We start from the raw sequence: 23416 nt of genomic DNA, 5'->3' as shown, positions 1-23416 counted from the left end.
CCCCCCCCCCCACTTGATCTCACCTGGCACCTGACAGCTTGTACTCCTTCCCTTCCCCCTACATTCTTATTCTGGCATCTTCCTCTTTCTGGGTGAAGGATCTTGGTCCAAAACATCAATTGTTTATTCCTCTGCATACATGCTCCTTGACCTGCTGATTTCCTTCAGCAATATGTCTGTGCTACTCTGGATTTCCAATCTCTTATGTTCATTTTGCTAGAATGTGTTTTGGGGTGAAGCTTCCATTTGACTTAGGTTTGAAGATAATTGTGAAAATGTAAAGCAAACTGGATGGTTCTACTTGCTCATCAACTTACGACCATCATAGAAATGAAGGCAGATGATCTCATTTATCTTCCAGTTAAATGTATAATCTCTCTTACTTTTTCAATGTCTGATGCTATGCCTTTCTGATATCATTCATTTTACACAAGAAATTAGGAACAGGGATAGGATACTAAGCCCCTCTATCATAGTTCACTATTAAATGTGTTCATAGCTTCACCCACCCCCCTTTCTGTGTCAATTCCCCAAAACCCTTAATTTCATAATCTTTCGAATGTTCATCTATCTCCACATAGAAACTTAGAAACATAGAAAACCTACAGCACAATACAGGCCCTTCGGCCCACAAAGTTGTGCCAAACATGTCCCTACCTTAGAAATTACTAGACTTCCCTATAGCCCTCTATTTTTCTAAGCTCCATGTACCTATCCAAAAGTCTCTTAAAAGACCCTATCACATCCGCCTCCGCCACCGTTGCCTGTAGCCCATTCCACGCACTCACCACTCTCTGAGTAAAAAACTTAACCCTGACATCACCTCTGTACCTACTCCCCAGCACCTTAACCTGCGTCCTCTTGTAGCAACCATTTCAGCCCTGGAAAAAGCCTATGACCATCCACACGATCAATGCCTGTCATAATTTTATACACCTCTATCAGGTCACCTCTCATCCTTCGTCGCTCCAAGGAGAAAAGGCCAAGTTCACTCAACCTGTTCTCATGAGGCATGTTCCCCAATCCAGGCAACATCCTTGTAAATCTCCTCTGCACCCTTTCTATGGTTTCCACATCCTTCCTGTAGTGAGGTGACCAGAACTGAGCACAGTACTCCAAGTGGGGTCTGACCAGGGTCCTATATAGCTGCAACATTACCTCTCGGCTCCTAAATTCAATTCCATGATTAATAAATGCCAATATACCATATGCCTTCTTAACCACAGAGTCAACCTGCGCAGCTGCTTTGAGCGTCCTATGGACTTGGACCCCAAGATCCCTGTTATCCTCCACACTGCCTAAAGTCTTACCATTAATACTATATTCTGCCATCATATTTGGTCACCTTAAGCAAATCTAATGAACTGGCCTCCACTACCCACAGCAGCAGAGAATTCCATGGATCTACTACCTTCTGAGAGAAAAACATTTTGATAAGCCTCTGTTTTTAATGATCAGCATCTTATTTTGTGGCCATGCCCCTTTGTGAGAACACATTAACATCTACCCTGTCAAGCCCTCTTAAAATCACCCATTCTTCTAAAATCCAACAAAACCTGCCCTGAACTGTCTAGCTTCTCTTGATAAGACAACCTTTTTATTTCAGGAATCAGTCTTGTAAATCTCCTTTGGTCTGCTTACAATGCTAGTAGGTCCTTTTTTTCATATTAAAGGGATCCAGACAGTGCACAGAATTGCAGATGTGGCCTCACTAATTCCCTGTAAAACCATGACAAAACCTTTCGTAACTCAAGTACCAACTACCTTGCAATAAAGGCCAACATGTAATTTGCTTTATGAATGACTTCTTGGACCTGTCTGCTAACTTTTTGAAATCAATGCACAGAGATTAAGAGATCCCTCTGAGCTTCATTAATTTGCAATCTTTCATTATTTAAGTAATAATCCACCATTTTGATTCCTCTCACCAAAATGAATGGCCTCAGACTTCTCCATATTTAACTGCTAGGTTGCCACTCTGTCTCTCAACCTATCTATATCCCGATGCAGAACCATAATGCTCTCGCAATAATGTGTCCTTCTACTTATTTAATTATCACTGGCAAATTTGAAACCTTACATTTTGTTCCCTCCTTGAAGGCCAAGAAGTGGTCTCTGGCTTACACCACATGGTACATATTCCTGCCAAAATTGGAAGTTCCACCTTTAGAAAGAAATTCAGTCCTTAATTAGCTTTAAGTGTAAGTGGTCACGACACTCAGAAAATTATTGAGCCTGAGCTTGCAAACATAGCATGGAAACAAAGAATGAGAGAAGACTTGCTCCCTTCATAACTCCTCATACAGCTTTGTTTGGCACATGTCCCTCATCGGAACTGATGGACACATTGTGCCTGAGTGCAAAGATTGGAAAAATTAGATTCCCATGCCCTTATAACCTCTGAAAACATAATACATGAAATGATTTGGCATGCAAATATGAGTTCATTTACTCAAGCATGAGATCCTTTATTCCTTATTTTAATAAAGTCTGTTTTAGTTTTACAGGAAACTTTACAGGAAAATATTAAGCTGTCAATCATACAAAGTAATTTCAAAGTAACAAACCTTAAAACTGGGGTTAGCCCTCTTTGATTACTAAATAGTTATTGAGTGCAATGTCTGAGCCCAATCAATTGACCGACAAAAACAAGGGAGAATTTGATGAAAAACCTGGATAAAAATTATTAGGTTTTTTTTTCCATGAATAACATGCAAAAGCTTTACTTCTGCATTTCCTGCACTTTTTAACAATGCCGTAATAATGGGACTTTAATCACTGGGAAGGAAGGTGAAGAAAGTTTTCTGTTGTCAGCTTTAGTGCAACAATATAAAAGACTACCACATAAATCAGGAAAATGGAATGGGGTGGAGATTCCTCACTGACCCTTGAGCTGAAGTGAAATGTAGAAACATAGACATGAAAACATATAGCACAATACAGGCCCTTCGGCCCACAAAACTGTGCCGCACATGTCCTTACCTTAGCAATTACCTAGGGCTCCCAAACTACTGTAAGATATCAGTTCATGATGACAACAATATGTAATGATGTCTTTAATGTAGAGATAATTGTGAACGAAAGTAGAGAATGAATCTGACACTTGTTGTGAACAAGGTATTGATGTCCCAGTGGGAACCTTTTATTTCACCTTTATTTCCTGCTTGTTTTGCTGAGTGTAATGGGCACTGCACACAAGATTGCAGCATAAGATCAGTATCTGATTCTGGGTAAGCATCAGGTGCATTAGCAAGGAAAACAACCAGAAGACCTGGGTACAATTTCTCAGTGGGCAGAATTTCTGCAGGAAATAGTCAAAAGTGCAACCGGCCCCAGAGAAAATGGCTTTCATGTATAATTTGTCCATGGTAAACGGACACTTTTGTTCCAATTTCTAGCCAACAATTTTCTCACCAGAGAGTACTGTGTAAAAATTTGAGCTCCCACCAAAGGGAAAGAAAAGAGCAAATACTGATGAATTACAAACTTGCCTGCTTCTCAGAAGTAGCAAATAGTGATTCAGTTTTCAGCTCATTTATTTCAGTATAACAATATGTCCATATAAGGTCTTGAAAATGAGTTTGAAATTCATGACTGGGGAGATCTCCACTAGGAGTCACTTGATAAAGTGCTTTAGGCATAATTAAAGGAGCCCTGGCCTAGGGATTTTGGAAGCCTTTCTGAAATAGCCTACCAGGGCTGTGCTGCCAGCTGCTCTGACACCATACAAATCGACCGATTTAGTTTCAGTAGGTAATACAATATAGCATAATGGAAGAACACCCATCAGACTAATTTTAAAACCCATCAGGGACACAGGAACACAGGCTCTGAATGAATAATGTTTTAACTCATTCATGTACGAATCACATGGTCCGACACCACACGACTTTACAGAGAATAGTAACAATTAATATAAAAAGAGAGGCAAAATAAATAACCAAACCCTGATTTAAAGTTTATTCCTTGTTCAATGTCTGCAAATGTGATTACATAGCAAATTTCATCAAGTTTTTTAAAACTTTAATGGTAATTTTGGACCTTGAATAAAACAGTCATGAGTGGCCTATGCTATGTGACGATATTTCTTTCTAAAGAACATTAACCCTATCAGTTTATTGCTAAAAGAGCACCATTATCAAGGCCATACTTTATTTAAAAAGTATTCAAAAGAACGTGAACAACTCCTTCTATTACAATTACAAACAAATATTCTTTCGCAATTCCTAAATACTCACAAGTCTTCTCATAACCTTTCCTAAGGTCTTCATTTCCATGCTTAAGGGTTTCTATAGGGCCTGACCTAGTTCCTCCTGCTGCACCAGCAAACAGTGGTTGGCTGGTGGCTTCCTTTATATGAATTAATGTAAGGGCCACTTCAAAATTGATCTATTAATCAAATTTTGCTAATTTTACTTTTGGAAACCACAATGGTTTTTTAAAGAAATTTCTGTTTTTGCACGACTTTTTTTAAAGTGTATAAAAATATCACATTGATGCAGTGGATATCAGTCTTCAATGGCAGTAGATATATTGCAGTTTCTTGATAATTTATTTTGCGATGCTGCTGGAGAAAAGACAGCAACCATCATGGTCTGTAGGCTAGCAACTATGAACTAAACTAAAATGAATTTGGTTAATGGGTTCTATTTACTGGGTGTTCTATTAAATGAACAATAAGCTTTTAGCTTCAGCAGCTGTAATTGGAAAATTTGAACAGCTTTAGCTGTCAGGCACTGTTGGTACTGGGTTGGGGCCTCTCAATCAATAATTCAGACAACACATAGTGTAACCCTGCCACTTGATACACAAGCTGAGGAGCACATTACATTGGTAAAATCACTCACTGGCATTGTAGTGATCAGCTTTATCTGTTAGACCATCTCAGTGTGAAGCTCACATTACTAAATCAAAAGCAAAGTCACATCATTAAAATGATTTCCAGGTTCCCAAGGGCCTCTGATGACTAACTGAGCTCACCAATGCCATCAGTCTCACTAGCAAAGCAATTAGTTAATGAACTTGCTTTTACTTATTTTCTGTTCTACTCTCTCCTGTCAATATTAGTTGAGATTTTCTGATGGGCAAGATTATTTTAATTTATTCATTCGCCGGATGTGGATATCAAAAGCAATCTCAGCATTTATCATCCAACCCTAATTGCCCCTAAATTAAGCAAATTGTTCACCACATTGACAACTCTAGACTCACATCACACAGCACTGAATGGATAAGGAAGGCAGTTGGGTCCAATTTCATGATTACTAAATTTGCTTTGCTTTCAAATTCCAGATTTATGTAAATTCCCCAGTTGCCATCATTAATGATCCAGAACTCTGGCTGCTAGTCCAATAACTTAACTACTGTACCCCGATTGACCTGTTTTACCAGAATGCTTTACAGCTACTGATCTGTACTTTCCCTCAGTAAAACACTTCAGACATAGAACTAACTTGGGATTGATGCAGTTGCTTCCTGTACATGTGACACCCATTAGTAAGGACTCTCATCACCCAGGGCCTGCCCTCTTCTCATTGTTACCATCAGGTAGGAGGTACAGAAACCTGAAGACATAAAGACAGTGATTCAAGAGCAGCTTCTTCCCCTCTGCCATACAATTCCTAAATGGACATTGAACCCATGAACACTACCTCACTTTTTTATATATATTATGTCTAGTTTTGCAACTATTTTTAATCTATTTATATATATATACTTACTGTGATTGATTTATTTTTTCCTTTTTTTCTATATTATACTCATTAAGAGCATAAGACATAGGAGCAGAATTAGGCCATCTGGCCCATCAAGTCTGCTCTGCCATTCAATCATGGCTGATTCTTTTTTTCCCTCATCCTCCCCAGTTCCTGGCCTTCTCCCTGTAACCTTCGATGCCATGTCCAATCAAGAACCTATCAATCTCTGCCTTAAATACACCCAACGACTGGCCTCCACAGCTGTATGTGGCAACAAGTTCCACAAATTCACCACCCTCTGGCTAAAGAAATTTCTCCGTATCTCTGTTTTGAAAGGGTGCCCCTCTGTCCTGAGGCTGTGCCCTCTTGTCCTAGACTCTCCCACCACGGGAAACATTCTTTCCACATCTACTCTATCTAGGCCTTTCAACTTTTGAAAGGTTTCAATGAGATCCCCCCCCCTTCCTTCTAAATTCCAGCAAGTACAGACCCAGAGCCATCAAACTTTCCTCGAATGATAACCCTTTCATTCCTGGAATCACCCTTGTGAACCTCTTCTGGACTCTCTCCAATGCCAACACATCTTTTCCAAGATCAGGGGCCCAAAACTGTTCACAATACTCAAGGTGAGGCCTCATCAGTGCCTTATAAAGCATCAGCGTCACATCCTTGCTCTTGTATTCTAGACCCCTCAAAATGAATGCTAACATTGCATTTGCCTTGCTCACCACCGACTCAACCTGCAAGTTAACCTTTAGGGTGTTCTGCACAAGGACTCCAAAGTTCCTTTACATCTCAGATTTTTGGATTTTCTCCCCATTTAGAAAATAGTCTGCACATTTATATCTACTACCAAAGTGTATGACCATGCATTTTCCAGCATTGCATTTCATTTGCCACTATCTTGCCATTCTACTAATCTGCCTAAGTCCTTTTGCATCCTACCTGTTTCCTCAACACTACTTGCCCCTCCACTAATCTTCATATTATCTGCAAACCTGGCAACAAAGCCATCTATTCCATCATCTAAATCATTTATATACAGCATAAAAAGAAGCAGTCCTAACACTGACCCCTCTGGAACGCCACTAGCCACTGGCAGCCAACCAGAAGAGGATCCTACCTCCTACCAATCAGCCAATGCTCTAACCATGTTAGTAACTTTCCTGTAATACCATGGACTCTTAACTTGGTACAGAATGTCATGTGAGGCATCTTGTCAAAGACATGTATTGTATTGCACTATTGCTGCTAAGTTAACTAATTTCACAACACATGCCAGTAATAATAAACCTGATTCGGATTCTGAAGAATGGGGATTTCATGAAAACTGATGACTTCTAATGAACTTGGAGCCTTGTTTTGCATAGTACTTTAATGTTTGGTATGATTATTGATACCGAGGTTTTAGCATGCTCAGTTAAACAGTAACTGATTGTGTCAAATGCCATAATTCTGAGTCTATGAGATACAGTATATGCCACTTGGACTTATAAACAGGACATAGCTCTCTTCTGATCTTTGCCTTGTATTATGCCTTATCACAAATTCTAACACTATTGCAGGGTCCTATTCTTCTTCCATCTCAGGGCTTTCTCTCAAATTCTTACCCTTCCTGTTGGACAGTTAAGTTGGATTTCACTCCTTTCTTTTTTTGTTTTTTTTTAACACCATCCAAGATCAGTCATTATTTCCAAACTTCTATGGCTCTCCTCATTTACAGAAAATGTAGTCAACTCCAGGTTATGAACCTCCCTCAATTGTCCAGTCATCCAATGTGCCGCTCTTGATAGTCTCAGTAAAGCATCCATGAAAAAGGCTGTAAATTAAATAGCGTTTTTTAAAAAAAAAGTCTTATTTTTTCTTCAGGTTTTAGCATTGTTGATAATTTCTGCATTTATTATCCTTAGTTAATTGCCTTAGAGGAGGCAGTGATGAATTGCCTGCCTTAACTGCTACCATCCATCATTGAACCAGCCAACTAATTACTGCTAATCAAATCCACTGCCAATCACCAACAAGCATTAGACGGTGCTATCAGGAAGCCCTTAGACTCCTATAACCTGACTACCAATGCTTACTGTGTTTTGTCATGACTTTATGACTGCAGATGCTTTTCACAGTATTGGTTCAGACGTGGATCAAAGAGCTGCACTCAAAGTTTTATCGTGTTTTTTACCTTTAGTTTCTGCCTCCGCAGCATCATGTAGGCAGTGTAAAAGTGCCTATTAAAATTGATGTTCCATATGGTGTGACTTTCATACCTTGTTGAATCAGCCAGCAATGTTAGTTGTGAGTTTACTTTCTTCATCAAAGAATATGCTGATAATATCCCTGCCTGCTATTTATCTTTGCAAGCAGCAGCACTAAAGAGCCAACCAACTTTATATTAATGCTGAGCTTGAGATATTTAGAGTAGAAGTCCAATTCAAAATTAAAATCAGTGTAATTCTCCAAGTGGAGCAGTGAAGACGATGAGCAATGGATGTGGCGGTTATACTGGTGACCCCAAGAGGTGTGCAAGATCTTAGCCATTCCACTGAAAGTGAAACGAGTGGAAACGTTCCCAAGAATGAACAATATAATCCAGTTAAAGACAACAATCAGAGAAATGCAGCAAAACTCAGGAAAAGGAATATGCTATTATTGCTGCATGCAGGGCTGTTAATGAACTCAGGGAATGCATCAATACGTGAGTTTGCGATATTACAGGTCTCGGCCTGAAATGTCGACTGCGCCTCTTCCTATAGATGCTGCTTGGCCTGCTGCGTTCACCAGCAACTTTGATGTATGTTGCTTGAATTTCCAGCATCTACAGAATTCCTGTTGTTTAAGAAGAAGGGGAGTTGTGTTTTTGATTAGGAAGAGCAGCACAATGGAGAGGATATTTCTGGGGACATCCAATGAGGCTATATGGGTGACACTGAGGAATAGGACGGGAGCGATCACATCGATAAGATGTATTTTAGCTTCCCCAATAATAAGCAGGAAATAGACGAGCACATATGGAGAAAGCTTGTTAATAACTATAGAAATGATATGGTTAAATTTATAGGCAATTTTAACTTCCTTGTTACGTTCTGAGGTCTCCTACAGCGCTAAGGGATGAGATTGGGCAGAATTTGTTAAATGTGTCCAGGCAGGTTTTCTCAAGAAACATATAGATGGCCCTACTAGAAAGGTCACAGCACCTGTAATTTTCTAGGAAATGAAGTTGGAGAAGTGGCTGAAGAGTCAGTGAGAGTGTACTTCGAGAACAGTGAACATAATTCTATTGGTTTTAAAATAGTTATGGAAAGACTGGTCACAAAGTAAGGTCCTAAATAGGAGTAAGGCTAATTTTGGCAATATTTAACAAGAACTTGCAAAGGTTAATTGAGAGAGGCTGTTAGCAAGTAAAGGGACATTTGGCAAGTGGGAGATTTGTAAAGTAAGTCAGGGAGAATTCAGGGTCCAAATGGTACTGTTTGGGTGATGGGCGCTGATGGGAAACTTGGCTGATGAGGGATATTGTGGGTCTGGCCAGGTAAGGTAAAATATATATTACATATAAGGAACTGGGATCAGGTGACTCTTTTACAGAAGGATCAAGGATCAACTTTATTCACCATATACATTTACATGCATTAAGACTTTGCTGTGGTGTTGTGGGAAAACAAGGAAAGAAAGTGCTGAGGCCATATGTTTTTATTTAAGAAGGGCTGCGAGGAACTACAGGCCAGTGAACCTAGCATCGTCAGTGGCTATGCTACATGCTACAAAAACAAAGACATTCAACAATTATAAAGAATAAAAATGATATAAATATAAGGAATGTTGGGCATACACTGATGGCATATTAGATGTGAGATATTCTTGGAAGGTAAAGTAAAATGGAATCCTAAGAGATTCTGTAAGCATTGTAAGAGCAAAAGGGCAATTAGAGTGAAAAGTGAGGTCTTAAATGAATATTTTGTGTATTTAATATTTCAATAATATTAGAGTGATCTTGTGTGTGTGTATATATATAGTTCGATTAAGCATTCTCGTTTGTTTAAATAACTTATTAAGGGTTATATGTAAAAATACATTAATTGTATAGGACATCACCCTACCACGTGATATGCGTCCGCCTTGCTTAAGCTTAAAGACGAAGGCAGACCCGCATTCCCGGACTCCTGGGTGTCCCTTTGAATTAGTTTAATGTTTTGAAGTTACAAAACATAACAGAATATTTCTCCCTTGTACTTACTGTGAAGAAGCGTATAGCTCATAGAAGCTAGCGAATTCAGGGAAGACAGCAATGATGTCCTGAAACTTACCAATATTACAAAAAAGGTGTTGATGGTCTTAAGGTGCATAAAGGTAGATAAATCCTTAAGCCCAAGTGAACCCTAGGATGCTAGGGGAAGCAAAGGAAGAAATTGATGAGGCCTTTATTTAAGAAGGGCTGCAAAGACAGGCTGGGGAACTACAGGCCAGTAAACCTAACATCAGTGGTGGGTCTGTTACAGGATCTATCTGCATTTGGAAAAGCAGTGACTGATTTGGGATAGTCAGCATTCCTTTGTGCATGGGAAATCACAGTTAATGAATTTAATTGAGTTTATTGAAGGGATGACCAAGATGATTGATGGAGCCAGAGCAATAGTGGCTGTCTACGTGAAATTTAGCAAAGCCTTTAACAAGGTCCTGCATGGTAGAGAGAACTGGAAGGTGATATCACATGGAATCCAGGGTGAACTAGCCAGGTGGATACAAAATTGGCTTGGCGGGAGAAGTCAGAGGTGGTCAAGGGTTATTCTTCAGGGCTAGTGCTGGGTCCCCTATTATTTGTCATATTTATTAACAATTTTGATCAGAATGTAGGTGGCATTATTAGTAGGTTTGCAGAATTGGTGGTCTACGATCTATATCAGCTGAGATAGAGTTACCACCTATATCAATTGGGAAAGTAAGCAAAGGAACAGGGGATGGAACTTAACTCAGACAAGTGTGAAGTGATGAATGTTGGGAGTTTAAACCAGATCAGTAAACCAGAGGGCCCAGGGGAGTGTAGCAGAATAGAGACCTAGGTAATTAGTTGCCTGAATGTGTTGATATAGGATAGTGACTATATAGAATACAAAGTTTAAAATATATTTGGACAGATTCATGGATAAGAAAGGGAAATATGGGGCCAAACGTAGACTAGCTTTGAAAGGGAGTGTTACGTACCAGCAGCAATGGAGCATAAATTGAGTCAGGTTTCAATGTTAAACCATTACTTTTATTGGTATCTACTCAAAAATATAGAAACTTAAACGAAATAAACAGAAGTTAACAGTGTTATGCATGTGTGTGGTTCCCAAACTGTCAAGCTTAGGAACAGTTCTTAAAGCCTTAAGATGACAAACACAGGTTCCACACTGGGAAAACAAAGTAACAGTCGCCGAAGGTCTTATCCGTCGAGTCGTTCCGAAATCCACGTAGAAATATCCCAAGGTGACAGTCACAGGATATCCCTTCACACAAGTGGTTACCACTTAACACACCGGAATCCAGGTAAGGGTTAACAACAGTGGTCGCCACAAGCTACGCCAAAAAAAATCCACGTATAGATTATATGAAGTGACAGTCACACGTCCAATGTGCACGGTGTGCCGTTAATCAACTCAATCCTTTGGGCATGGGAAAGTATCAGGCTTCACCCATTTTTTACAGCAAGCTATGGCTGGCAGCTTGCAGTCCAAAACTCCCACTCCCACTCCCACTCCCACTCCCTCACCCTCGCCCTCGCCCTCTCCCTCTCCCTCTCCCTCTCTCTCCTCTCTGAAAGTCCCAGACGTCTGTTGCAGCTTGTATACTGACGTCATAGTCCCACCTCATTTAGGTTTTAAGGTGACACTCACAGTAAACGGAACCATGGTCACGTAACAGAAGATATGGGCCAAATGTAGACTAGTTCTGAAAGGGAGATATGGGCCAAAAGTAGACTAGCTCTGAAAGGGAGATATGGGCCAAATGTAGACTAGCTCGGAAAGGGAGATATGGGCCAAATGTAGACTAGCTCTGAAAGGGAGATATGGGCCAAATGTAGACTAGCTCTGAAAGGGAGATATGGGCCAAATGTAGACTAGCTCTGAAAGGGAGATATGGGCCAAATGTAGACTAGCTCTGAAAGGGAGATATGGGCCAAACAATTTGACTAGCTCAAGAAGCCACTTCATTCAATATGGATGAGTTGTGCCAAAGATCCAGTTTTGTGTTGTAGAAGTCTATTACTCTGATATATTAGACACTGGAGAGTCAACTGACACCACAAAATACAAATTAAATACAATATTGCATTAAGAAACTCTCAAAGGATAACCTTAAGAACTGAATATACCACAAGGTGTGACTTTGATAAATTGTTCTGCCAGACATTAATTGTTTGTTGCCTTCAATACCAGATGTTTAGTTGGTTGCTCTATGTCTGTAATTTGCCATTGAAAATAGCCTTCAGATTTTTTATTTTTGAGAATTAAAGGCAGCTGCAAAACTTCCAGGCCTCATCTAGCAAGGGTCAGAAGCTCAAGAAACCCAATTCTAGGCTGCAGCATGAAGCATCCAAGCAAGAACCACAGACTCATAGGGATGCCGGGCTCTGAATGTAAAGCCTGATGGTGACCAAAGTTGTTATGGAATATAATTCTGGCATGAAATTAAACTCTTTTGCTTTTTACAGAAGCTGCCTGAACTACCAAGTATTTTCAGCATTATATTATTTCAGATTTGCAGCTTCTAATTCTGTTTTGAATTTCAGTCCTGAAGTAATTCTACAGAGATTCCTTTTTCCTGAAAAATCCAATTACAGGGTTGGGAGATTTTGAGTCAAAAGGAAAAATTCCCCAGAATTTTTTTTTAGAATCATTTCCCAGTTTCTCTCCCAATGCCTCACCCAAACAGGGTGTGTCTGCACATATTCCAAAACTAGGTCTTTATGAGTCTCCATGGAATTCTTACTAGTGGGGAACTGATGCAAACTCTAGTGAACCCTGAAATCAAAGCAGAATGGTAATAGTGCCTAGGAGGACAGACTTATTTCACCATTAAGTCTAATTACTCCATTAGGAGCTGTGGGTAAATGGTACAAGCCTTTTGGCTGCAATCCTGGAATGGCCACAAACCATTTAAGGAGGGTTGTAAACATCTCCAAGCTGCACATATAGATCAAAGTAACTGAATATCACAGGTGGGCAGGAAATTAAGTTGTGAGAGAACAAATATAAATTAAGTTGCGAGAGAACAAACATAGGCAGCAATAAATGGGCAAAGATCTGGCAAAGGGTATGATTTGAGAAAAATAAAATATTGTCTATTTTACTAGGATAAATTGCAATGAGTATAATCTGAATAGTGAGAGATTACAGAATTTTGAGATACAGAGGGGTCTGGATACACCAGTGGATGATGTATAAAAGGTAGGTATAGCAATCAAGTAATAAATTATATCAATTAGTGACAGATTAATTGAATACAAAGGTGGAAGGTTATGCTTCAAATAGGTAAGGTATTACTAAAGCCACAATCTGCAATACTTTATGCAGTAATGGTCCCCTAAATTAGAGAAGGATGTCCATGTATCAACTACTTAGCATTATATAGTACATTTATTTGGTCAATTGTGGATGGGGTTTCTTATGACGAAAGACTAAACAGGATTGACTGAAAGAGTGAAAGAGAGAAATATAAAAAATCCTGACAGTAAAGATGATAGTCATCTTATGGAACAATCTGAAAAGGCGATCAGAATTCCCTGACAGAGGGAGGCTCTTTATAAAGAACATGCTAAATCACTCCTTAATACAGATTAAGTAACCATCCCTATACTCCAATTCATAACACTGACACAATTCACCACTAAGCAGCTGAACAGTTGTTCCCAACCTGGGGTCTGAGGACCCCATGATTAGTGGTATCGATCTATGGCATAAAAAAGGTTAGGAAACCCTGAGCTAAGAGAACAGAAACAATGTATAAGAATTCCACACAACTTCCTTTTGTAAGGATGAACTTCCTTCCATCCTGATGAAGGGTCTCAGCCCAAAACATCCACTGTTGATTTATTTCCATGGATGCTGTGTGACCTGCTAAGTTGCTCCATCAACTTAGGTGTGTTCCTTTAGTAGGACCACCTTAGTGTAACAATTAATACTTTGGCAAGTGATATCAAAGAAAGTGTAAATGCATAAAGAGCAAATCAGTAACAAAGGAAAGAGTAGGAGCTATCAGAGAGAAAATAACAAGTATGGATGTGTGGGTAAGATTTGTAAAGAATCCTCTGTGACCATCTTCACACGAGGATGATACTAATGTTGTTGTTGTTCGTCCATTGTTGACGTCGATGAGGACCTCGACACCATTATGATGGTGTCGAGACTAGCGCGTGATTTGGATTTAAGTGAGGGAGAGTTGCGCAGCGTCAGCCTCACTCTCTCTTCCCAATTCCCATCTGGATCCAGTGGCAAGACAGAGTCTACACGGCTGGAGATGGGACTAGGCGCAGTGGATGACCAGGACGTCTTCTGTGTCTTGTCCTGCTCTACACGTTCCACGACGCTTGCAGAGACCGCCTTCTTGACCGTTGGACCTTCCATTGGTCTCGTCCGCTCAATTCGCCGGAGTCTGTGTTCACATGCTGGGATAGACAACTCCCTATCTCACCGAGGGTTTGAGACCCGTCGGCTACCCTCACCTGGTTTAGCCGGCTTGTCGAAGCCGTTGCCCGGGGTGTGGCCGCTGTCGCATGCAAACAGCTACGGAGAGCCACAGGTGAGAGCTGAGTGCCAGGTGGGGACCAAAGGTGGACTAACCGCCCTGAAAAGGACGTGACATGTTCCCCCACCAGAGGTGCTACCCCTCCCTGACACCCCATACACCCATTAGTATGATACTAATACTGCGTTTAAGGAGACTGAGTGAGAAGTATTTATTTAAATACATAAAGAAGAAAATATAAAGGTGTTTAGCAATTTAGTTGGCGATTAGTTGCCAAGTCTAAATGAAACAGAGCCCAAGGCGTTAGAAGCAGGAGGAGGGGCAGTCATAGAGGCTTAACTACATTGTTTTTAATCTTCCTGTGCTACAACAGTGGTGCCTTAAGACTGATGTACAACTAATCATGTTCTATTATTTAAACAGCAGGCAAAGATACATCGAGTAATTTCAAGGCTGCTAGTTTAAATTTGGTGATCTAATTATAGGAATCAATCCTGAACAGACAGTATAAATCCACATTTGGAAAGACACAGGTAAATCAGGGACAGATAGAATGGAGTCTTTATGGGAGATTTGTGTCTTATTAACTTAATTGAATCAAAGCACAATAGAGCTTTGACCAGCAGCTAATCCATGTTTGAGAAAGAGCAAATTAAGGAAGGCAGGGGCAAGCACCGTGGCCGTCGTCTGAGTGGACAGGTTCAGGGTGGTGATCTTGAGGCTTTAGCTCTTCAAGGCTTTGGCAAAGAGAGGCTTCAGTCAGATAAAACAAAGAAAAGAAAAGCTCCAGGTTAAGTTTTTTCTTTTCTCCTTCCCTCTATTTCTGCTCAGCTAAGACAGCAGAGATGCACGGCTACAACTGCTAAAAGTGCATCCAGCTGCAGCTTCTAGCAAACTGCATTAAGGAGTTGGAACTGGAACTGGATGAAATCCATATCGTTTGGGAGGCTGAGGAGGTGATAGATAGGACATGTAGAGAGGTAGTTACACCCAAGGTGCGGGACACAGGAACTGGGTGACAGTCAGGAAGGGGAGGGGGATTAAACAGCCAGTGCTGAGTACACCTCTGGCCATCCCCCTCAACAACAGGTACATCATTTTGGATACAGTTGGGGGAGGTGGGGAGAAAAGGCACATTGTGGTGATAGATTTGTTAGTTAGAGGAACAAAGAGGAGGTTCTGTGGGTGAGAATGAAATTCCTGGATGGCATGTTCCCTCCTGGGTGCCAGGGCCAGGACATCTCAGATCGAGTCCTCAGCAGTCTTAAGTGGGATGGCGAACAGCCAGAAGTTATGATCCATTTATGTACCAATGACATGGGTAGGATAAGTGACAAAGATCTGCATAGGGAGTTCAGGGTGTTAGGTGCTAAGTTTAAGGGTAGGACCTCCAGCATTGTGATATCAGGATTGCTATCCATGCCATGTGCTAATGAGGCCAGAACTAGGAAGGTTTGGTGTAGGAGAAATGGCATAAGATTTTTGGAACATTGTGCTCTCTTCCAGGGAAGGTGGGACCTGTAAAGGGACGGTTTGCACCTGAACTCGAGGGGTAACGAATATCTGTGTAGAATGGTTTGTTAATGCTGCATGGTGGGGTTTAAACTGAAGTTGCAGGGGGATGGGAACCAGAGTGCCAAAACAGTTAGTGGAGAAGTTGCGGAGTAAGGCAGATGAACTGGTAGCACAATTGCAGATTGCATGTATAATGTTGTAGGCATCAGGGAATCACGGATGAAAGATTATAGCTGGGAACTTAAAGTCAAGGATACACACCGTATCGAAAGGACAGGCAGGAAGGCAGAGGGGCAGCATTGCGCTGCTGGGAAAAAATGAAATTAAATCATTAGAAAGAGGTGACATAAGGTCGGAAGGTGTTGAATCATTATGGATAGAGCTACAGAACCGCAAAGGTAAAAAGACCCTGATGGGAGTTGTATACAGACCTCTAAACAATAGTAAGGATGTGGTCTACAATTACAACGGGAGATAAAACTGCATGCCAAAAGGGCAATATTACAATTGTCATGGGGGACTTCAATATACAGGTAGATTGGGAAAATCAGGTTGGTGCTGAATTCCAATGGGGGGTTTTCTAGAATGCCTGTGAGATGGCTATACAGAACAGCTTGTGTTTGAGCCCACTAGGGGATCAGCTATTCTGGACTGGGTGTTGTGCAATGAACCAGAATTGATTAGAGAGCTTAAGGTCAAAGAAACCTTAGGGGAAAGTGATCATAATTTGATCAAATTCACCCTGTAATTTAAGAAGGAGAAGCTAAAGGAGATGTATCAGTATTACAGTGGTGTAAAGGGAATTACAGAGACATGAAAGAGGATTTGACCAGAAATGATTGGAAAAGAACACTGGCAGGGATGACGGCAGAGCAGCAACGGCTGGAATTTCCAGAAGCAATTTGGAAGGCACAGGATATATACATCCCAAAGAGGAAGAAATATTCCAAAGGCAAGATGACATCATCGTGACTAACAAGACAAATCAAAGCCAACATAAAAGCCAAAGTGAGGGTATATAATAGAGCAAAAATTAGTGGGAAGTTAGAGGATTAGGAAGCTTTTAAAAAACCAACAGAAGGCAACTAAAAAAATCATTAAGAAGGTAAAGATGGAATACAAGAGTAAGCTAGCTAATAATATTAAAGGTGATACCAAAAGTTTCTTCAGATACATAAAGTGTGAAGGAGAGGTAAGAGTGGATAGCAGAATGCTGGAAAACTATGCTAGAGAAATAGTAATTGGGGACAAGGAAATGGCATTCCAATTAATTAAGTATTTTGCATCAGTTTTCACTGCGGAAGACACTAGCAGTACGGTGGAAGTTCTAGGTATGTCAAGGTCATGAAGTGTGTGAAGTTACCATAGCTAGAGAGAAGGTTCTTAGGAAACTGAAATGTCTGAAGTTAGATAAGTCACCTGGATCAGGTGGCGTATACCCCAGAGTTCTGAAAGGGGTGGCTAAAGAGATTGTGGAGGCATGAGTAATGATCTTTCAAGAATCACTAGATTCTGGAATGGTTCTGGAAGAGTGGAAAATTGCAAATATCACTCCACTCTTCAGGGGGAGAAGCAGAGGAAAGGAAATTATAGGCCAATTAGTCTGGCCTCAGTGGTTGTGTTGGAGTCAATTGTTAAGGGTAAAGTCCGAGGGTCCTTGGAGATACATGATAAAATAAGCCATAGTCAACAAGGTTTCCTCAAGGGAAAATCTTGCCTAACAAATCTGTTGACATTGTTTGAAGAAATAACAAGCAGGATAGGCAAAGGAGAATTGATTGATGTTGTGTTCTTGGATTTTCAGAAAGCCTTTGACAAGATGCCACACATGAGTCTGCTTAACAAGCTTTGAGCCCATTGTATTACGGGAAAAATTCTAGCATGGATAAAGCAGTGGATGATTGGCAGAAGGCAAAAAATGGGAATAAAGGGAGCCTTTACTGCTTAGCTGCCAGTGTCTAGTAGTGTTTCACAGGGGTCTGTGATGGAACCAATTCTTTTTACGCTATTTGTCAATGATTTGGATTGTGGAAATGTTGGTTTTGTTCCAAAGTTTACAGATGATATGAAGATAGGTGGAGGGGGAGGTAATTTTGAGGAAGTAGAGAGGCTGCAGAAGGACTTAGACTGATTAGCAGACTGGGCAAAGAAGTAGCAGATGGAGTACAGAGTCGGGGAAGTGTATGGTCATGCAGTTCAGTAGAAGAAATGAAAGGATTGACTATTTTCTAAATGGAGAGAAAATACAAAAAAAAATGAGGTGCAAAAAGGACTTGGGAGTCCTTGTGCAGGATTCCCTAAAGGTCAATTTACAGGTTCAGTCTGTGGTTAGGAAGGCAAATGTTATGTTAACATTCATTTTAAGAGGGCTAGAATATAAAAGCAAAGGTGTAATGTTGAGACTTTATAAAGCACTGGTGAAGCCTCATTTGGAGCATTGTGAGCAGTTTTGGGCTCTTTATCTTAAAAGGAATGTGCTGAAACTGGAGAGGGTCGCAAAAATGATTCCAGGAATGAATGGCTTGTCATATGAAGAGTGTTTGATGTCGCTGGGGTGTATTCACTAGAATTCAAAAGAATGAGGGGTGACCTCATTGAAACCTGTAGAATGGTGAAAGGCCTTGACAGAGTGAATATGCAAAGATGTTTCCTATAGTGGGAGAGTCTAAAATCAGAGGACACAGCCTCAGAATAGAGTAGGTCCTTTTAGAATGGAGATGAGGAGAGATTTCCTTAACCAGAGAGTGGTGAATCTATAGAATTCTTTGCCACAGGCAGCTGTGGAGGCGAATTATTTATATAGATTTAAGGCAGAGGTTGATAGACTCTTGATTGGTCAGGGCATGAAGGGATACGGGGAGAAGGCAGGAGACTGAGGCTGAGAGGAGAATTGGATAAGCCATGAAGAAATGGTGGAGCAGACTCAATGGGCCAAATGGTCTAATTCTGCTCCTAAATCTTATGGTCTTATCGAATGCTTTAAAAAGAATAGAAGGTTAAATAAAAGTGTTAGGTTTGAGGTAGACCTGATGGATTTTAACAAGTTTTAATCAGGTCTCAGATAACATGTTGGTCAAACAAATTAAAGTTTCATGAGATCTAAAGGAGTCCAAAATTGACTCTGTAACAGGAAGCAGAGGGCGACAATTAACAGTTGGTTTCCTGACATTATCACAAACATTCCAAAGGGTTCCGTGCTTGATCACTTTTTGTATTAATGATGCAGATCAAAAGATCGAGAAAGTGTGTCATCAGCCATCCAGCTTGCCATAGATCGTTGAATTTCTAGAGTTTTTGAGCACCTGTATTTACTAATCAATATCTTAATTAGAGTTATTAAGCCCTTGTGTTTTCAGTTTAATCTTGTCAGGTCAATTGTAGCTGACACATGCTCCAGCATTCCATGATTATTTCAAGAGGACTCTCATTCAGTGCCTTAGGGGGATCATTTTGTCAGACAGAATAAATTATCTTGTGGGATCCTGCCATTCCTCTGCACCTAGGTCCATTGGTCAGAGTGCACCATGACAGAATTATCTCAATATTCTATGGACCCAGGGAAGATTCTGAGCTTCTCCAGTCTATGTTCAAGATTTTTTTCCAAGATTAACTGGGTTAGTATAGTTTGTGTGGTCTCCCATATTATACCTTTTGTTCCAAGTTTTTTGCTATATTTTTGAGTCGATTGCAATGTTTCCAAGTTATATGCTTAAATTCTAAGTTATTCTGCAATGCTTACGAGTTATATGCTATACTTCTAGTGAAGAAGAAGAAAGCCCTTAATTCGGAGTGGAGTCATCGGGACGCCATCGTGATAGCATTATTTTAACAGGCTTTCTTATTTTTACGAGGCCGAGTTGCTAGCTCGACGCTCAACCCAGCATGGATGGAAAGCGTGCAAGGGAGCCGGCTGGATTCAAACTCGGGAGCCTTCGCTCCGAAGTCCGGCGCTGATGCCACTATGCCACCAGCCAGCCTTTACTTCTAGTCAAATGTAATATTTCTCAGCTATATATCTGTTCCAGATTTTCCTTCACTGCTTCAAGCTCCAGGTCTGCCTTGTGTTTATTCAGACCTGCCTTGGGATAGTCAGAGTTGTTCCAATTTTCCAGCGGTGCCTCAAGTTCCAGACCTGCCTCGAGAACTCCCTAGGCTGTCACATGCCAGCCTTGGAGGGGAAGCTACTGTCCTGAGCCCTGCAGCTTCCCATAGAGCTTTGAGCATGCCAGGGTTTTGGAGCATCTGTATTTACTAATCAATATCTTAACTAGAGTCATTAAGCCCTTGTGTTTTCAGTTTAATCTTGTCGAGATAATTGTGGCTGGCATGTGTTTCCTGCACTCTATGATTATGTCAAGAGGACTCTCATTCAGTGCCTTAGTTCAGTTATTGTGCCAAAGAGAATGAATCGTCTCGTGGCGTTGCTCAGTCGCACCTCTGAGGTTCTGTTGGTATTCCATTGTCTAGCCTCTTGTTTCCGTGTCTCCCTGGGGAACCTGCTATTGCTCCACACCAGGATCCAGTCCTCCGAGAGTGCACCATGACAGAATGATAAAGAAGTTTGTAGATGATAGCACCAGCGAGGAGGACTGCTGACTTCAGTGGGCGTGTGTGTTTGTTATTTACGTATCCGGAGGTGACTGATTAGTCCAATCCGGGCTAGGAAGTACCTCCCACATGTTGGGCAAATGTGTGAAGATTCTGTAGTTGAGGTGGATTCTGCGCATTCTTTCCGCTGTTGTCATTTCCCTTTTGCTTCAGCATTGAGATTCTTTTCAGATTTGAAACATTAGAAACTTAGAAAGCCTACAGCACAGCACAGGCCCTTCGGCCCACAATGCTGTGCTGAACGTATCCCTACCTTACAAATTACCTAGACTTACCCATAGCCCTCTATTTGTCTAAGCTCCATGTACCTATCCAGGAGTCTCTTAAAAGACCCTATCGTATCCACCTCCACCACTGTCGCCGGCAGCCCATTCCACGTACTCATCACTCTTTGCACAAAAAAACTTAATGCTGATATTTCCTCTGTACCCTCTTCCAAGCACCTTAAAACTGTGCCCTTTCATGTTAGCCATTTCAGCCCTGGGAGAAAGCCCCTGACTATCCACATGATCAATGCCTCTCATTGTCTTATACACCTCTATCAGGTCGCCTCTCATCCTCCGCCTCTCCACCTATTCTCATAAGGCAAGTTCCCCAATCTTGGCAACAGCCTTGTAAACCTCCTTTGTACCCTTTCTATAGCTTGCACATCCTTCCTGTAGTGAGGTGACCAGAACTGAGCACAGTACTCCAAGTGGGGTGTGACCAGGGTCCTATATAGCTGTAAAATTACCCCTCAGCTCTTAAACTCAATCCCATGGTTGATGAAGGCCAATGCAGTGTATGCCTTCTTAACCACAGAGTCAACCTGCGCAACAGCTTTGAGTGTCCTATGGACTCAGACCACAAGATCCCTCTGCTCTTCCACACTGCCAAGAGTCTTAACATTAATACTATATTCTGCCATCATATCTGCCCTACCAAAATGAACCACCTTACATTATCTGGGTTGAATCTTTAGCGGCATCTTTATTGAGAAGGGTGCACGAGGATGAGCGAGTCAAGGATGCATGTTCCCAAGAAATGTGGGTGATCTCAAGGGCCTAGAGCGAGGACTTGAGCATGTCCTTCAATCCCTTTCACCGACCACCACGAGAGCGCTTCCCTGTGGACAGCTCCCCGAAGAACAATTGTTTGGGGATGCGATCATCTGACAACCTGACAACATGGCCCGCCCATCTGATGTTTCATCAACAATGTGTGGATTGTGGGCATGTCTGCTGCAGACAGCATATCCACGTCAGGAATTCTGCCTTGCCAATTGATTTTCATGATCTTCCATAGGCATGACAAGTGGAAGTGGTTCAGTCTACGCGATGTCTCATGTACACAGTCCATGTTTCTCATGCGTAGAGGAGGGTGGGGTACAATGACAGTGCAGTAGACTCTCAGCTTGTTCTTCAGGGTAATTCCCCTTCACCCCCAGAGAATGTCACGTAGTCTCCCAAAATTGGCACTAACGGTGGCAATGCTACAGCTGACCTCATCGTCAATGTGAACTGCTCTTGAGAGAGTACTGTCAGGATATGTGAATTTGTCGACTGCCTGGAGCTGCTGGCTGTTCACTGAGATGGATGGCTCAACGTGAGCCTGTGGTTGATCTGGGGCTGCTTGGTGCATGACCTCTGTCTTCTTGGTGCTGATGTGAGAATGAAGTTGTCACATGCAGTGGAAAATTTGTCAATGTCCTGCATGTTGGACTCAGAGCTTGCGCTGAGAGCACAGTCGTCAGCGAATAGGAAGTCTTTTAGCACCATATCTTTGACCTTAGTAATGGCTTGAATCCTGCACAGCCTGAACAGCTTGCCATCCATCCTGTATTTGATATGGATTCCGGGATCACTGCCCTGGAATAAATCAGTCAACATCGCACTCAACATCATGCTGAAGAGGATGAGTGCCAACACTCATCCCTGCTTGACCCCATTTGTGACTGGGAAAGCAACAGAACAGTCACATTCACCAAGCACGCAGGCTGACATCCCATCATGAAACTGCATGACCATGGTGATGAATCTGCCAGGCAATTAAATTTTGCATGACCTTCCATAACCCCTCTCTGCTCACAGTGCCGAAGACCTTGGGAAGGTCGACAAAGGTGGTGTAGAGCTGTCTGTTCTGCTCCTGGCAGTTTTCCTGCATTTGTCTTGCAGCAAAGGTCATGTCGATAGTTTTTCTTCTTCTCCTGAAGACGCATGGACTTTCCAGGCAATGACCTCGTTCCTGATAAGCATTCAGCCTGTCTAGCAGGACTCTGGGTAAGATTTTCCCAGCTACTGAGAGTAAAGAGATGCCTCTGCGGTTGTTGCTTTGACTACATGAGATGCGGATGGTTTGATCAATTGGGCATAACCATTGTAAATAGCATTTTTAATGCAGAGAAGTCTGAGTTGATGCACTTAGGGATATTTATAAATAAAAAGCATGGGCACTAAATGGAGCAATGCCGAATAGGGTGGAGGAACAAATAGACTTAAAGAATACTCCACAGATCTTTAAAAGTAGTGGTATAGACCAATAAAATGGTTAAAGGGAATTGGATGATGCCTTCCTCTTTTTTCCAAGGCAAAGAATTTACGAGCAGAGATGCTATGCTAGAGCTGTATTCAATGCTATTTACACCTCAGATTAAGTACTATATACAATTTCAATCACCACTTTAGAGGAAGAATGTGACTTCATGAAACAACAAAGGAGATTTAGGAGAATGCTGCCAGGACTGAAGAACTGTGGTTACAAGGAAATAGAGGATTGGCTGGGGTTGGTTTATTTGGAATAAAAGAGGGTGAAGGCAGATTTACTTGAGCTCTATAAAATTATGGGCAGCGTAGATAGAGTAAATAGAAACGACATCTAATGCTTAGCAATGGGGTCAC

Source organism: Mobula hypostoma, chromosome 10 (assembly GCF_963921235.1).
Source record: "Mobula hypostoma chromosome 10, sMobHyp1.1, whole genome shotgun sequence".
NCBI lineage: Eukaryota > Metazoa > Chordata > Chondrichthyes > Myliobatiformes > Myliobatidae > Mobula > Mobula hypostoma.
This window is presented reverse-complemented; position numbering follows the sequence as displayed.